Raw genomic sequence first — 18,582 nt, forward strand, 5'->3', positions numbered from 1 at the left:
AGAAAAGTAGCATTATTTCTCTATTAGGGATTGACATTTGAGATCAGTTGGTACATTTCCCTTTCTGTCCGTGTGATTTGATAATCGCCTCCTTGCATCCATGCTGCTTTCTCTGGTCAGGCAGGCAGGGCTCAATTTGTTTCTCTTATTTGCCGTGATCATCTTGAATTGCCCTTTATGATTCGGTTCTCCAACCCATGTGTTTTTAATTGCACAAAAAGTTTAACTGGGGATTGTTTTACTTTTTCATAAAGGTTACATTTTAATTAATTACCTGGTCTATGTGGGAGGTAATGGTGCAGATACTCAGAGTCTTCTGAAGAATCACTGAAATAGTGCTCTTTTCCTTCATGTATTTACCTATTACTCTGCATGCCCATTACCTCCTAATCCTCATGACATCGGACATTTTCTTTTTACAGGGGTGACCATATCCCGTGATTTGTATGTGGAGGGTGCAACCTGTTTTCTCTTTTACTTTTTACATCTGCTTCCTCTATAGTCACACCCCTGAACCAGTCTGTTCAAGAATTAACTTTAATTTTGTTGCATATTTTACATGCTATTAATCTTGTTTTGTGAATCCCTGCTGTGAGTAAAATACACACAATATCTCCTGAAAATAGCTTGTTGCTGTCCCTAACTTTGAAAAATGTATTATCACATCTGTCATTTAAGTGAATATCCACAATATATAAACTCAGCAACTAGATCAGTGTACCAGTGTACTGCCCATTTAGTTACATAGTTACATAGGGTTGAAAAAAGACCAGTGTCCATCAAGTTCAACCCATCCAAGTAAACCCAGCACACCTAACCCACACCTACCAATCTATACACTCACATACATAAACTATAAATACAACCACTAGTACTAACTGTAGATATTAGTATCACAATAGCCTTGGATATTTTGATTGTTCAAGAACTCATCTAGGCCCCTCTTAAAGACATTAACAGAATCTGCCATTACCACATCTCTAAGAAGGGCATTCCACAACCTCACTGCCCTCACCGTGAAAAACCACCTGCGCTGCTTCAAATGGAAGCTCCGTTCCTCCAATCTAAAGGGGTGACCTCTGGAGCGTTGATTGTTTTTATGGGAAAAAAGAACATCCCCCATCTGCCTATAATCCCCTCTAATGTACTTGTATAGGTCCCTGGTAAGGCCTCACCTTGAGTATGCAGTGCAGTTTTGGGCTCCAGTCCTTAAGAAGGATATTAATGAGCTGGAGAGAGTGCAGAGACTGCAACTAAACTGGTAAAGGGGATGGAAGATTTAAACTATGAGGTTAGACTGTCGAGGCTGGGGTTGTTTTCTCTGGAAAAGAGGCGCTTGCGAGGGGACATGATTACTCTGTACAAGTACATTAGAGGGGATTATAGGCAGTTGGGGGATGTTCTTTTTTCCCATAAAAACAATCAACGCACCAGAGGTCACCCCTTTAGATTAGAGGAAAGGAGCTTCCATTTGAAGCAGCGTAGGTGGTTTTTCACGGTGAGGGCAGTGAGGTTGTGGAATGCCCTTCCTAGTGATGTGGTAATGGCAGATTCTGTTAATGCCTTTAAGAGGGGCCTGGATGAGTTCTTGATCAATCAGAATATCCAAGGCTATTGTGATACTAATATCTACAGTTAGTACTAGTGGTTGTATTTATAGTTTATGTATGTGAGTGTATAGATTGGTAGGTGTGGGTTGGGTGTGCTGGGTTTACTTGGATGGGTTGAACTTGATGGACACTGGTCTTTTTTCAACCCTATGTAACTATGTAACTATGTACAGAGTAATCATTTCCCCTCGCAAGCGCCTCTTTTCCAGAGAAAACAACCTCAACCTCGACAGTCTCACCTCATAGTTTAAATCTTCCATCCCCTTATCCAGTTTAGTTGCACGTCTCTGCACCCTCTCCAGCTCATTAATATCCCTCTTAAGGACTGGAGCCCAAAACTGCACTGCATACTCAAGGTGAGGCCTTACCAGGGACCTATAAAGGGGCAAAATTATGTTCTCATCCCTTGAGTCAATGCCCTTTTTTATACAAGACAGCACTTTATTTGCTTTAGTAGCCACAGAATGACACTGCCTGGAATTAGACAACTTGTTATCAACAAAAACCCCTAGATCCTTCTCCATTAAGGATACCCCCAACACACTACCATTCAGTAGATAGTTCGCGTTTATATTATTTCTACCAAAATGCATAACTTTGCACTTATCAACACTGAACCTCATTTTCCAGTTTGCTGCCCAGTTTTCTAATTTTGTCAAATCGCTCTGCAAATCGGCAGCATCCTGCATGGAACTTATAGTTTTGCACAATTTAGTGTCATCAGCAAAAATAGAAACAGTACTCTCTATGCCCTCCTCCAGGTCATTAATAAACAAGTTAAAAAGCAAAGGACCAAGGACTGACCCCTGCGGTACTCCACTAACCACACTGGTCCAATTAGAAAATGTTCCATTTACCACCACTCTTTGTACTCTATCCTTCAGCCAGTTCTCTATCCAATTACAAATATTATGTTCTAGGCCAATATTCCTTAATTTGATCATTAACCTTCTGTGAGGTACTGTATCAAACACTTTAGCAAAGTCCAAGTAGATGACATCAACTGCCATTCCAGCATCGAGGTTCCTACTCACCTCCTCATAAAAGGCGACTAAATTAGTCTGGCAAGATCTGTTACGCATAAAACCATGCTGGCACAAACTAATAGTATTGTGAACTGCAATGTATTCAAGTACCCTATCCCTTATTACCCCTTCCAAAAGTTTTCCTACTACTGATGTCAGACTAACAGGCCTATAGTTTTCAGGCTGAGAACGGGATCCCTTTTTGAATAACGGCACCACATCCAATCCGCCAGTCTCTCGGCACCATGCCAGACCTCAATGAATCCTGAAAAATTAAGTGAAGAGGTTTGGCAATCATTTAATACCCTGGGATGAATCCCATCCGGCCCTGGACCTTTGTTTACCTTTACATGTTTAAGTCTCTTTTGAATTTCATCCCAAGTGACCCATGCGTCAGTAGCTAAATTACTAGAACTGGGTATATTAAAAGGGAAGCCTTCATTATCTGGCTCCTCAGATGTATAGACAGATGAAAAATAAGAGTTCAAAATTTCAGTTTTTTCCCCTTTCTCATCAACCAACTTACCCCCCCGTGATAATAAGGTTCCTACCCCTTCTTGCTTCATTATTTTACTATTCACATAATTAAAAAATAATTTTGGATTCTTTTTACTCCTAGCTGCAATATCCTTTTCCATTTCTATTTTAGCTTGCCTGATAGCTTTTTTGCATGCTTTATTTGCTTCCTTGTACCTAATGAAAGTTTGACAAATATTCACAGTAATAAAACATAGGCAGCACTCATAACTTTTCCCGCTGAAAGATATATGAAATATTACATTCAAAACTTTTGCAAATGTGTTTTAAACATGCAGTGTGCCCTTTATAAAGCCAAAAAGATATTTCCAAAGGAGCATAGGACCCAATTCACTAAAGTGCGAAATATCGTGCGCTAAAAATTTTACCGCTTCTTCATTTTGGCGACTTTTCGCACGATTCACTTTTAGTACACTTGTGCTATTTTACGCTCGGTATTTCATGCAATATTCTTGTCGCGATAAATATTGTGCGCGGTATTTTCCGCATGCACGCTATTTATCGCATGCGCTAAATGTCGCGACATTACGCACGCGACAATCGGCAGCATAAAAATGGCGACATTTTGCCCTGGGAGAGCACAGAGTGCTAGAGAGTTGCTGTATAAATGTTTATTTGCAAAAAAAACCCCAAAAAACCTATAAAAATCGAAGTAAGAAAAAAAAAGAAGTGCTAGAGATAATAAAATAGGGGGGGGGGGGGACATTTAAGAATATTTAGCCAAATACTTAGGGGTCCGTTAGCTAAAGTGGCTTAAATTAAGTGGGAGATTTTAGACACAGAATGAATGGCAAATATGTTATGGGCACTTTATTAAACGGGGACAAATATAATATTGCAATTATTCTGGCAACAAAACATTGGATTGGCAGTTATCACACTCACCAGAAAATACGCTACGTACTAATTAACTAAGTTTTACTATTCAGCAAAATGGGCTAAAGACAAAATTTGAAGAAATTTGAAGAATATTTGCAAAAATTTAACCCATATAGCATATTGATGCTGTTACTGATAAATGTAAGAGTGCAGGAGAAACTACATGAAAGTATAGAATAACATATCAAGGAAGGATAAATAATTAGACATTACTAAGTTCAAAAGTACAAAAATAAAACAACTTTTATTTTTACAATAATATGTAAAAAAAACTTTAAATATAAAAAAATAAAAACTTAGGGCTTGCTGCCCATAAATGAGTCAACTTTCTGCTCCACTCTGGTCAACTGGGCCTTCATGGAGGCAAGGTCCTCTTGTATGGACCGAAGAGTGAGGTCCAAGCTGGATGGTGATGTCTGGGTCCCCACTTCTTCGGTCGGAGGACTTGCCTCAACCCAGTCTTCGGCCAGGGGAGCAGAACTGCCATCTGGTGGCTCGGGTGCCTCAGGTAGCTTGTGGGCCTGTTGTCCAGCCTCTGGAAATCTTATCACTCACTTGGCAGTACAACAAAGTCCACCGCCGCTAATCTGGTAGTTAAGCACGGCGTCCATGGCAACCGTAGTTGTGCTTAACTACCAGATTAGCGGCGGTGGACTTTGTTGTACTGCCAAGTGAGTGATAAGATTTCCAGATACATTTAGTCAGACACGAAGTGTATATTCGGATATTATTTTATTACACATCCTTTATTGTTGATGTTTGATATATGTGTTACTTTTTGTTTATTACAATGTATCTGTATGAAGTGCACTTACGTCACATACTTACGTCATTGGGAAGAGTTCCCGCCACTGCTTGTTTTTAGGTTTGTCTCACAACTTGTTTGGTAACTTTGAGAAAGGCTGGTTATCCAGCCGAAACGTCAGTCTTCTGCTATGTTGCTTTGAAATAAATTTTTCTGTTCTTGCATAAGTCCTGTGTGAAGCGGTCCATGTTTCGAGGTTTATTTTGCACTGTTTTTCGGACTGCACCCAGGCATACAATGTTCTTGTTTTTCGAGAGTGCCTATCTGCTGCAGTTTATATATATATATATATACAGTCCAAAAAGAATTTCAGCACACCAAACCTATAAATGCAAATTACCTAGGTGCTACCTCCGTGTATCCAATTATCCACAAGTCCAGAAGTATAAGGTGCACACCAGGATTTTAAATATAAAACATGACTTTTATTACATCATACTGATAAAACAGGCCAACGTTTCGGACTCCACCTAAGACCTTGATAAATATATATATATAGAATATACATTTCTTCAATTTTTAAAAGTTCAATAATTACCTTCCGCTATTTCAGCTATTAATTCGGGACTCCTGCACTTCATATCCGACCATATCCGCTGGAGAGTCCTGAGGTCCATTTGGAGGGCATAGCGGTGTTGTAACCTCCGCATCAGCCTGCGGAGGATTGCCCTCTTTCTCTTGTGGACACCTACCATCCCCAGTGGCTGCCTATCATAGGATGAGCGCAGGAGATAGCGGCAGATGTAGCGCCTCTCCACCAGTCGTAGCTCCGATACCCCAGGCATGTTCCCTCTCTCAATCACTGCAGGCTCTGAAACAAAATGGGCGCAAGTCGCGCCTATCACGAGATTACAAATGGCGAATAGTCGCCAAAATATAACGTGTAGTGTATTTGTCGCAACAAAATGCGCAATATAATATAGCGATTAAATATTTACTGCTATAGTACTGTATAATATCGTGACTAAATAATTACTGCTATTGTACTGTATATTTTGGCGAATAAATATTTACCACTATTCTCCTGTATATTTTGGCGACTAAATTTTTACCACTATTGTACTGTATATTTTGGCGACTAAATTTTTACCACTATTGTACTGTATATTAGTAGCGAAATTCCATACAGGCCAAGACTTTAGTGAAATTGAGTAAAAAGACACATACTTGAATAAATAACACTGTAAGTCCATATTTTATTGGCAAAAACTCATTTACTGTACTTTTCTATAATTTTTCGCCTGCCTGTAGTAGGAGTTAATTTTCGCATAGCCGAATGCGATATTTAGCGCGCAAAAGTTATAGTGAATCATGCGATCGTATTATTTTTCAGTGCGGAAATTAACGCATGCGGTAAAACTAGTGCGAGAAATACCGCATGTGAAAATGGCGACTTATCGCATGCGGTAATGCTGTAGTGAATCGCGCGCTAATTTCGTGCCTTATTTAATGCAAAAAAGCATGCGATAAATCTTATCGCACTTTAGTGAATCGGGCCCATAGTGTTCTGTAATTTAAAAAAAAAGATTAGGAGAAAAATATAAGCATAGCAATATACTAAAACCACAAGACATAGGGCGTGTTATATTTTTTTAATTTTATAACGCACAATAAAAACACTCTACCTTAAAATCATTTGTATACAGTCCGTATTTAAATATGGGCACCAGTGCCTAGGATGGAAGCTTCAGGCGTGCCTATATATATATAAAAAAATGGAAAATTATTTCCCCTGCCCACAACTGGACACTTGTGGCTAAATCCAGCAGCAGAGCTGAGGGGAAGGTAAGGTAACCCTTCCTTTTGCAGTTGGTACATGTGCAGTGTGCTAACTATACTGTGTATGATCTAGCTGCACACAAGATGAAAATACAGCCCTGCACTCATCACAGATACAAATAGAGGTTGTAAGATCCCCTGGGAAAAAAGGATTTCAATTTGTGGATTTACCAAACATCTGTCCCTACCACTTCTTAGAGCTGGGAAAATTCCTTAAAGGCAAACTTATGCCCCAATACAATGTAGGTCTTTATAAAAATATATTGCATGAACAAGCTTATATGTAAAACCCTGCTTCATCTAAATAAGCTATTTGCATAAACTTATACTTCTTTAGTAGTATATGCTATAGGGTCCTCCTAAATAGAAAATTGCCATTTTAAGAATTAAGGGCCGCCTCCTGGGATCATAGGATTCACAGTGCACACAAACAAGCCAGGGCAAATGCTAGACGACATCAGGCAGTAAATGGACAGAGTTCTGTCATTTGCTACCACACTACTTCCTCTTACAGTTATATAGAGCTGCATTATTTCTGGTCATGTGATCTCTGAGCACACAGCCCATCACTAAATGGTGGATAAAGGGAAAGGATGTAAAAGGGCAATATTTACTTATATATATATATTCCAGTTTGGTGAGATTCTTTAATAGGTCACTTAACATAATATAAACTATCTATTAGTTAAGTATTCATTCTGCGGGTATAGTTCTCCTTTAATTACAGTATAACATTGTGCAGTTCAGACAAGATTACATGTCCTGTATGTTTCCAAGAAAGGTGGAAATGTTTTCTTACCACTTAGGAGGTACTGTAACTGTTACATCAATGGTCCTACACCTGTGGTGTAACATCATTGGTGATGTTTCATTAGTACACTTAAAAACAGCACTCTCCAACAGGGATAAGGGCACTGCTCTTCATAGCAAAACTTAAAAGGGGCAAACTTGAAGGTTGACGCAGGATTGTTGTTGTTTTAAGGGGGCTGAAGTATGAGAAAGAAAGAGGAAGGATGGAGGGAAAGAGGAAGGATAGAGGGGAGAAAAGCAGGGGGTAAAAATAAAGAAAGTCTCACTTTGGGGAGCTGAAGGTAGAGAATTGCAAATAGCACAACAGAATTTATTTTTTGCAGATGGCTTTTACAGTCAGTTCTACAAATAACAACATTGTCCACATAGGCAGAGGCATATTTGCTATGGGGTTTGAGAATTATTTTCGTAATTCCCTAAATTCTAGGATCCCATGTACCTCAAAAGGCAACACTGTGTACTGAAGTAGAGAATGCTGTTTTCTCTTTAGCCCTGTCTGTAAGGGTAACTGGTAGTAATTAAGATCAAGCATTATTAAAGGATACATATATACAGCTGAATGCAATAGTTTGGCCACCACTTGCCATATTACATATTGTGACATGTGAAAACGTTTCCACACCTCTCTACTTATCTTGTCTGCAAGATCCATGACCTTAATTACCTCATTAGGCTTTGATAGGCAATAGCCTGTTGACAACAAAAAATATTTGCCCTTCCAAACTTTGGGTTGTTACTCAGCAATTATGGCCTTCTTTAAGCAACTGAGTAAGGATCTGAAAGTGAAGCTCACAATTTTTACTGTCCCTAATATATTGAAGAAATGGCAGCTATGGGAAGCTGTGGAAGTCAAGGTAAGATCTGGTAGGTTGAGATTAGAGAAAATTGGTCACATGCTAGCCAGAAAGTCAAAGACAAACCCTTATATGACAGCAAAAGACCTGCAGGAAGGTTTGTCTGACATAGAAGTGGTGCTGCACCATGTCACAATGCACAAACATAATAATGGTAATATGTAGGATGCTTTACCTCTGACCTAATCACACTTCATCACACAGCATCTGAGGAATACAAAACAGCATATAGATGCCTTTTTGAACAGATGGACAAGCAAATTACAATCACTACAAATTGTATTTCAGCCCGAAAACTAAATATTTGCTCCTCAAAATGTTCTTCCTTGAGGTTTGCTATATCTTCAAACAAGTAGACATTCATAGTGTGTGAACATTATTCATAACCATATAGAAGTAATTAAACATTGCTGAAATAATAACATTTTACTACACGTATTGTATTGAATATGTAAATGCAATGCCTTCTATCAAAAGGTGTTATGAAATATTTTTTTAAATAAACCAAACTGTCTCTAAAGTCAGCGGTTTGGGGTGCATTTCTTTTACCCTTTCAGCAGATTGTAAATTATTCACAGATGCTTTCCTTGCAGATTCTGTGCTTTGCCTGCTCTAGAAAGCCTGGTGTTTTGACCTATTGCTCAACCCCCAGTGTTGGGACACACAGGTCATCTGATGCAAACATCCTTGTGTACACAGCAAGAAAAATAAAATGCAGGCCTTTATAAACTGAATACACCTCTTAGCTCAGAGGGGAATTGTAATCCCACATATGCTGTATATTGTTCTGTAAAAGAACACAAAGCCAAATTTGATCAAGTGAAAAGGACACATCTGCTCCAAACACTTTGCTTCTTTATGTCATCTTTCCCTGATACATGTGGACTTGAAGCTGGCTAGATTTCAAAGCACTTTAGATTACCTTGACCTAAATAAGTTAAAGCTTACTTTATTACACAGAACTGTTTAGATATTTAACAGCATAGCACAAAATAGATCCAGTATGAAGTTGAAACTCTCACAATGTTGAGATGTATGTATGTATGTATGTATAACTTTATTTATAAAGCGCCACAAGGGTACGCAGCACTGTACAATCTTACAAAATACAAAATTACACACAGGAAGGACAAGTGTTATAATAAATACAATAAATATATATAAATGCTCAGGGAAGAAGTGCCATGTGGTATGAGACACAGTAGGAAGGCGGTCCCTGCCCCATAGAGCTTACAGTTAAGAGTGCACTAGGAAGGGGCATTTGTTCTTGTCTTTACCACTGAATGCCTTACAATCCAACAGAAAAACTTGGCTTGTTGCTACCACATTACATTCATATTTTATGCATTCCAGCATTAGAAAGAAAATAAATTAACATTTTCTGTAAATAGGAAGTAAATATCACGTTGTAGCTGTATTCTTAATAGAAGGTGAACAACAACTTCTTCGCATTCCACCACACAGTGGCCACTGAAGATGGAACAGGAGATTGTGGGAGAGAATAAGCAGGAGCGTGAATAGTAGAGCGTAATCAGACAGGCCGAGGTCAACCGGGAAATCAGGGGATCAGGAGCAAGGCAAACACGCAGTCAAACAGGCAGAGGTCAATGGTGGGCAGCAAAAATCACAATCCAGGAACAGGCCAAAGTCAAACCGAAGAATCACAAAATAGATGGAGAAGTCAGGAGCAAGAAGCTACAATCACCTAGCAAAGAGTGATCAAACAGGCATCTTTTAATAGGCAGAGCGCTTGTGCAACCTACTGATGTCACGACGCACCCGTGGTAATCGGCACAACGTGGAAGCACATCAAATAGGGTCATGTGTGTGCGTATGTAGAGATGCGCACATGACAACAGATGCACTAGGATGCCGACGTAAGCCCCACTGAGAATGCTGCTGCCCCGAAAATCGGTAAGTATCATGACAGTACCCCCTCCCTTGGCGCGGTCTCTAGACCTTTGGACCAAGGATGCAAAGCAGAGGAGAAGGAGGTCTGAATCTTCATATTGGAGCAAAGAGTCCTCCAGAAATCAGTAGGTTGCACATGCGCTCTGCCTTTTAAAAGATGCCTGTTTGATCACTCTTTGCTAGGTGATTGTAGCTTCTTGCTAAGCTTCTGATGAAGTGACGTGAGGTCACGAAACGCGTCAAGCGTAAGTCCTGATGCTGTACATGTGCCATTTTAATATGGCTGAAAAAAGACTGGTTTTATTTATTTTTTCACCACGTGGTGCTCCACTTTTTCTGGATGTGATTGTTTAGTTCTGGGGCCATTGGGAGTTGGTCCGCGAGTAGCACACGTGAATGAATAGCGGTAAGTGCTCCCGTGTTGATATAACTATGTTGCGAAATTTTGAACCTCGGTCAGAAATAATTTCCTGAGGAAGACCATGCAATCTAACCGTCTCCTTGATAAAAACACCAGCAGTCTCTACAGCTGAAGGGAGGTTGGCAAGAGCAAGTAGTAAGTCTATCAACAATGACCAAAACTTTATTAAATCCAGATAATTTTGGGAGCTCTACAATGAAGTCAAGGGACACAGAACTCCAAGGTCTCTCAGGAACGGGGATGGAGTAACCCTAGGGGATGAGAATGAGAGTCCTTGGCCCGAGCACACACTTCCCACAAGGATGCATAGGCCTTACAGTCCTTGGGCAACACAGGCCACCAAAAAAGTCTTTGAGCAAGATTGCGTGTTTGAAAAATCCCCAAATGACCCGCGTAAGGACAGTCATGAACCAATCGTAGGGCTTATACACTTAGGGGCTGATTTACTAATCCACGAATCCGAATGAGAAAAATTCGGATTGGAAAACAAACATTTTGCAACTTTTTCGTATTGTTTGCGATTTTTTCGTCGCCGTTACGACTTTTTCGTAAATTTCAAACTTTTTCATAGCCATTACAAATTTCGTGAATTGTCGCGACTTTTTCATAGCCATTATGACTTTCGTGAACTGTCGTGACTTTTTCATAGCCATTATGACTTTCGTGAATTGTCAACCTTTCCCAATGTTGCTCTCTTAACCTATGATCAATCTCCACAACTAGCGCAATTAGATCCTCAAGTTGATCTGGTATTCCAACCCGAGACTCATCCTTAAGAGTATCAGAGAACCCCAGGTGAAGCTGATTGTTCAAGAGCCACGTAATTCGATTGTGTATCAGGGTCAAAATTCCGAATCTTCTACTGGCAGGTGCTCTTGATGAAGAGATCTTAAAGCTGCTTCAGCAGTAGCACCTCGCTTAGGATCATCATAAAGTGTAGCCAAAGCTACTTGTGCCTGCACCCGAATGAATGGAATACGCTCGGGTGCAGGCATATGTAGCCGATATACGCATGAAAACGGGAGACTTTGCATTCTCTCGCGTTTTCATGCGTATATCGGCTACATGTGCCTGCACCCGAGCGTATTCCATTCATTCGGGTGCAGGCACAAGTAGCAGGCGTAGGGCTGAATTTTCACCAATCGTTTTTCCGCTTGCCGAAAATTTCAGCCCTACGCCTCGTGTGGCATCAGCCTAAAGCACAAAGAGATTAAATGGTCATAGGGAATTACAAAAAGGCAATGTGAAAAATAAGCCCACTCTACAATGGGTTAGGCTAATTTCACACCAGGTGTTTTGACTTTTTATTAGCTGCATGTCTACAAAAACAGACAGAAATGGAGTATAAAAGCTCTGTTATTTCTGCATGCACCAAAATGAATCATAGCTTGTGTGAGGATTGAGTAAGCTGCGATTTATACTTATGTCAAAACATATGCTAAACAATTAATTTTTTTCCCGCCCACGTGCGTGGGACAAGAAAAAAGATGACTTAAAATGTATAAAGTAAATTGCAGTCTCCCTTAATTAGGTACATGTATAATTTATCATAATAAATCAACAGCTGTTTTCAAGTTTTTAATTTTCTATAATTTCTATAACATTACTGCCAAAGAAACTAAAAATTAAAGTACTTTTCCACCAAATTTACTTATCTTGCATCATGGGGTTAGGTTTAATAAAGGCTAAATGTTTACCCTGTTTAAATTCAGATAAAATTGACTTTCACTAAGTTCAATTTCACCCCAGCTTTGTGGGAAACATACATTTTGTTTTTTATTTGCCACTGTCAAAATTGGTTTAGAGATAAACCAATAAAATAATTTTTAATGTGCTTCCAAGTTCTCTGGACTAATGAAGGTTCACCAAGAACAAATTATTAATGTATCTTCTATTCTTTTAATTAAATGTGCACAATGTAGATTTTTACAATGTTATTAAGTTATTGGGGTTGAAAATTTGTCACGTCGTGACACGTCAAGTTAAAATTCTATCCTTTGTTCATATAATTTATAAATATTTTTGAATTGCCCCAAAGCAGTAAAAAAGACATAGTTACATAGTTAAGTTGGGTTGAAAAAAGACCAAAGTCCACCAAGTTCAACCGTTTCAAGTGAACCCCAGCACACACCTAAACCTATCCTGACCTATCTATACACTCACATATTGTGCATAAACTATTTATACCAACATCAATACAAATTGTAGATTTTAGCATCCCAATAGCCTTGAATATTATACCTGTTCAAGAAATCATCCAAGCCACTCTTCAAGGCATTAACAGAATCTGCCATCACAACATCTCAATCTGGTCCTGGATCTTTGTCTACCATTTCATGTTCATGTCTCTTTTGATTATCTTCCCATGCCCATGCATCAGTAGTTAAATTACTAGAATTGTGTATATTAAAAAGGAAGCCTTTGTTAGCTGGTTCCTCAGCTGTGTGTCACGGCCAGGAAGACAAGTCGATGTAAGCAAGCCCACAAACGTCCCACACTACCGGAGGCTTGCCTGAAGATGGGAACAGGAAGCACAGAAGTGAAGAGAGGCCGGAGAGCCAAACGAGGTACAACTGGATCAGGCGAGAGAATAGTCAGACAGGTCCAGGTCGAGGCAGGCAGAACAGGTTCAGAAGCGAAGATCAGGTAAGGTTAAAAAACGAAGAAACAGGATCAGGATAAATGTCAAGCACAAGAGTAAACTTGATAACCAAGCAAGGATGGTGAGTTCTAGGCAACTATTTAAACTAACAGGATGGCGCCAATACACGAGAACGCACTTGAGTCAAGATGCACGCTGAACCGTGTCACTTGCGTGCGGACGCTCGTCGCCAAACTTTCATCGCGGCACGAACGTTCTTTCGTGCGCAAGCGCGCTGATCGAGCCCATGCGGATGGCAGACACCCTTATAGCTCTGTAGTCCAGAATTTCTGTCTTTTCCTTGTTCTCATAAACTAACTGACCCCCCTGTGAAAACAAGGTTCCCACCCCTTCTTGCTTCATTCTTTATGATTTACATATTTAAAAAATCATTTTGGATTCATTTTCCTCATAGCTGCTATACCCCTTTCCATCTCTATTTTAGCTTGCCTGATGCTTTTTTGCATGCTTTATTGGCTTCCTTGTACCTGTAAAAGTTTCAGCTGCCCCAGCTAACGTGAATGCTTTAAAAGCACGTTTTTCTTACTAACCTTGACACTAACACATTTACCAAACCATAAAGGTTTGCTTTGTGAAGTTTCTCCTTGTTTACAAGGGCAATATACTGACATGTATACTTAATAAGCAACATTTTAAAGGTATTATATTTCCCTTCTGTGTTAAACCCTGTGGAAAGCCTTTCCCAGTTGATACATTATTTTTTTAATCAAAATTAATCAAGATTGATTTGGTTCAAAGGTACACATGATGACTATTTCGACAGATGGATATATTTTAAATAGACAAATTATTATGTTCCAGTCAATACACACTAATATAATATTTTCAGACTCTTGTTTCTTTAAGCATTTGGAATTTATGATATTTTTCCATGTCCAACATGATCTCATGTTTAAATCTACTGACCTTGGTACAACTTAAAAAGCAGGTATAAAACACAAATTAACAGTGTATTACTTTTTCATTCCAAGCTTATGTCATGTATTTTTTCACTCAAAAACCCTAAAAAAGCCCTACATGTGTAAATTGTATACATAGGCAATATTGATATCTCGAAGGAAGCACATAAAATTAGAAAAAACATGTTTCTTATCAGTTTATACAGAAAACCACAGTGTGGTGCATGCAAATTATAGTTCGACAACACAAAAAATTCCAACTTCAACTTATAACATTACCCTTTCAGTTGTAATATTTAAACCAGCAGTATTGAACTTTATTTTATGCACTTCCTTCTAGATATCATCTATTTATATGTAAACTAATGAATACTTAGGGAAGACCCAATAATCAGAGGAAGCTTCATTGGGTCATTTTATTCTGAACCATCTGGTCATTTACTTTTTACTAACCATGTGTAAATCATATACAGGTATTTTACCTAACTCTCTTAATATCTTGAAATTTGTTTGAAATAAAATGCATATATTTTAAGCTTCGCTTATGTGAAAATTAAGTTTCAGAAATGTTGCCAAAATTGGTCAAAATTTACATTTTACCTTTAAATCGTTTCTTAATCTTGTTCATTGCATCCATCTGTTCATTGGTTTTTCATAGCTTTATATTAAAAAAATATATAAATGTGTGTGTGTATGAATATTTGTAGTTGGACAAAGCAACTACAGCTTTTAATTACATTACAGTATGACATATTCCAAATTTTGAACAGGTGCCAAGCAAAACTGTTGGTTGCTTCTTAAAAAACATGATTGTATTTAATTTTAAAAATCATGAATCCTTTGCTGTCTTAATAGCTGACTCAAAATAAATCTAAAGTTTGCTAATCTGTAGTTTACACTAAATATATTCCAAATATAACTAGATGACAAAAATATCTAAGAATCTTAAATTACAATTTACCCAGATGTACTTCTTCTCTTAGCAGGGCACATTTATCATATTTAAGCCTGGGATTGTTAATGTTTAACCCATGAAAACCACTTTGGCTAAAGTCACGGCAGATAATGTAACCATAATTAGGAATTATGTAACCATAATAAGGAGAAGGAAAGGTAAAAACTCAGTAAGCTTTATCAGAAAGGTCTATGTAAATACAGCCATAAGCACTCACAGAAATGCTGTCCTCTATCAAATGAAACACAGGATGTCTTATCCCCATTTTTGTAAACATGTTGTTCTGGTGTCTGACTTAATTTCCATGGCCAGAGTCTGCGCAGCTCTCTCCTCTCTTCACTCCCCTGCTCCCCCCTCCCATAAGAATTCATAAAACTCACTTCCCCCACCCTTAGGAATGTGAGATCTTAGCTCTAATGGCTGGAGCTGAAGCAGGAAGCTATTTAAAATGATGGATTCTGCCGAATCCGAACCCTAATTAGCATATGCTAATTAGGAGCAGAAAGGGTTAAAAAAATTCCCCCCTACCATTTCAGTAGTATCTTGCCAGAGACTCCTTGAGGTCTGATTCAGTTCTTTTAAAGTATATGGAAGCATTCTGGCACAAGATATTGTAGTTTATTTAGGGAGGAATCACAACTATTTTGAGATGCTGCTTCAGGGATTTTCAGCATTTAGTTTTTTCATCAAGTTTTTTTAAAGGATTTTAACAGGAAGTTAACAGGAAGTTTTTTACTGTTAGTTCTCACTGCATGCTCAGGCCATTGACGAATGCAACATTTATTCAATTGTGGGTATAAGGTATAAAGAAAAAACTGATGGATAAAAATAATGCTAATTATAACTTGTCTTTACATTTTTTATTTGTTATACTTTCTTTCTTTCTAGAAAATGTGGGTTAGACACAACACTGTGCTCTATGTGAATTTTTCACTTCACCATAACCTAAAGGAATGGCACCTAAGATTACCATGTTTGTTATGGGCAAACCTTAAAAGACATGTAAAGCCTACATTTGCCTTCAATGTATATCAGTTGGGCACGTCTCCCCCACCCAAATGGCATCATTTGTACTGCATATATCCCCTCCGCTTGCCAGCACCATCACATTTTCCAAAAGCAAATAGCAGCTTTAACCCGGTGGCCATTTTTCCTCTGATACATAATCAGTTACATTTAAATCTGCAAGCAGCATACACAAACAGACCCTTATTCAGCATACATTTCATCAAGAATACAGGCTCACACAGGCAGAACTGTCTTTGATAAAAGTTCTGCTTTGTTTCAACACTGTAATGATAAAGCTGAGCTCAGGAGAAAAAAAATGAAGCAGACAGCTAGAGCTGAGTTTCTATGAGAACCAGCAATGCCATCTCTTTACTGGCTGCCAGACTGGGGGGTGTGTTTAGTAATCTGAGTTTAGAACAACTGAGCATGCCCACAAGCCAACAGCCAAAGCAAACTCCTGAGGGAGGGGGCCAAGTAGGTTACAGGAGGAGAAGGAAATCTAAGTGATTAAGGGGAAGCTGCAGCCTTACTATTAACCTCTGGACAACCAGTGTGGCAGGTATTGAAAGATTTCAAGAGGCTGTTCACTGATTAAATTTTTGTGTGTGGGATTTACATGTCCTTTAATGGGGTGGGATTTCTTGTTACACTTCCTGTTGTCTACTTTAAATATGGCACTTGATACACTTGGGGGCCAATTCATTAAAGTCTGAATTACGAGTATGATTTATGACAATTCGCATTAAATATGAAAATTTCTGATGTGCATCAATTTTGCAAAAAGTCGCAAAATGATGTAGTCCTAAACCCTATTAATGCCGATTTTGAAATAATTCACACTGTAAGAAGGGTACAAGTGGTTATTACTTCCAACAGCAAAAAAAAAAAAAGATGGGGAGGTCAAAGAGAATATGCACCCTAAATTTTTTTTTTAATATGAGTTTATTCAGTTGGGCTTAGGTAAAACCTGCAAAAAAACATGGAACTTGCAAGAAAAAAAGTTACAAATATATATATAAATATCTTTTACACAGATAAACCTGATTCCTGAAACAAAACAATGATGGGGGACCAGACCCTTTCCTTCCTTTAATCTCTTATCCAATACCTCCCTTACCTTGTATAGTGTTGGATTCTGTGACTTTCCACGCTGCTTTTTATGGTGGGTGGGGAACACATTTTCTGGAAAACAGAGAGACTTTAAATTCCAGAATTCATCACCTTCATCACCCTACAACCAGACAAGAGGAGAGAGGAATCGCATTACACTCTAAGCTCAAAGAATGTTGGGAAATGGATTATCAGAGTAACATAGAGTTCTTTCAATGTGTGGAATCCAGTACGTTGGTATAAAAAATATATATATTTCTGGAGGTTTATCCAGATTTTCTACATAAGCCAAAATACAGTATATAGTAGAATTAAGTCTAAAAAAAAAAAAAATACAACTGGACTTTTTTGAGTTTTTTCTTGAAAATGTTTCACCACTCATCTGAGTGGCTTCTTCAGTTCAAATAGCTGGTAGGGAATTCCCTGGTATTTAAGACCTTGATGGTAGTTCAGACACAGACATCCAATCACAATGGTTCCATTGAACTTATTCAGTTAAGTGTTGGCTGAAACTGACAGGTGTAAGAAGGTATGATCCAGTCAAAATGGTACCATGATTCTCATTGATGCAGATTAACTCCTTCAAAGAACGATTGGAAGTATGAACTGTTGTGAAACCGCCAGGGTAAGGATGTCAAAGCGGCATTGTATGTTGATGACAAGTGGTGTTGCAGCCCCCTTCTCTGTTCAGGGATGGTTTTTCCAGGCTGGCATAAATGGCCTCTTTCACACATCTTTCAAACCATCTGTTATCTCGGTCCAAAATATTTTCTGATGTTCCAGCAACACATGGAATGACTATGTTGTTTCGGCTGCTGTGTTGCTCCCTTCTGTTTGTTGGTCTGGTCTTTTTCTTTGTCTTTGATTTGGTTTTGATAAAGGCCCATTCTGGATACCTTTATCTTTTGACCCGCCGTATGGTGGACAGATGAGAAGACCGATATCACAAACACTTTGGATATCGGTTGTCTTGTCGAACAGGCGGATCAAAAGATTTCGATCAGGCGCTGTTGAAACCCGAGCAAAAGCTGTGTTTAGGGCTCAATTGTCAGATGGATGTAGAATACCTATTGTTTCTACCTCCATATCTGAAGATTCAGCCCTGAACATCAATGGAGGGTACGCGCGATCTTTCCTGCGACTATTGGTCCCAGGAAAGATCGTTATTGGTACGTATATGGCCACCTTTACTATTGAGTGCTATTCTGAAATCTACTGGAAGCTGCCATCTTACTACCTTTGCATTGGTCTGTTGATCGGCTGCTTGGAGGGGGGCGATATCACTTTAACTTGGAGCTTAGCAGTCAAGTGTGAATG

The sequence above is a fragment of the Xenopus tropicalis genome, chromosome 3 (assembly GCF_000004195.4).
Source record: "Xenopus tropicalis strain Nigerian chromosome 3, UCB_Xtro_10.0, whole genome shotgun sequence".
Lineage (NCBI taxonomy): Eukaryota > Metazoa > Chordata > Amphibia > Anura > Pipidae > Xenopus > Xenopus tropicalis.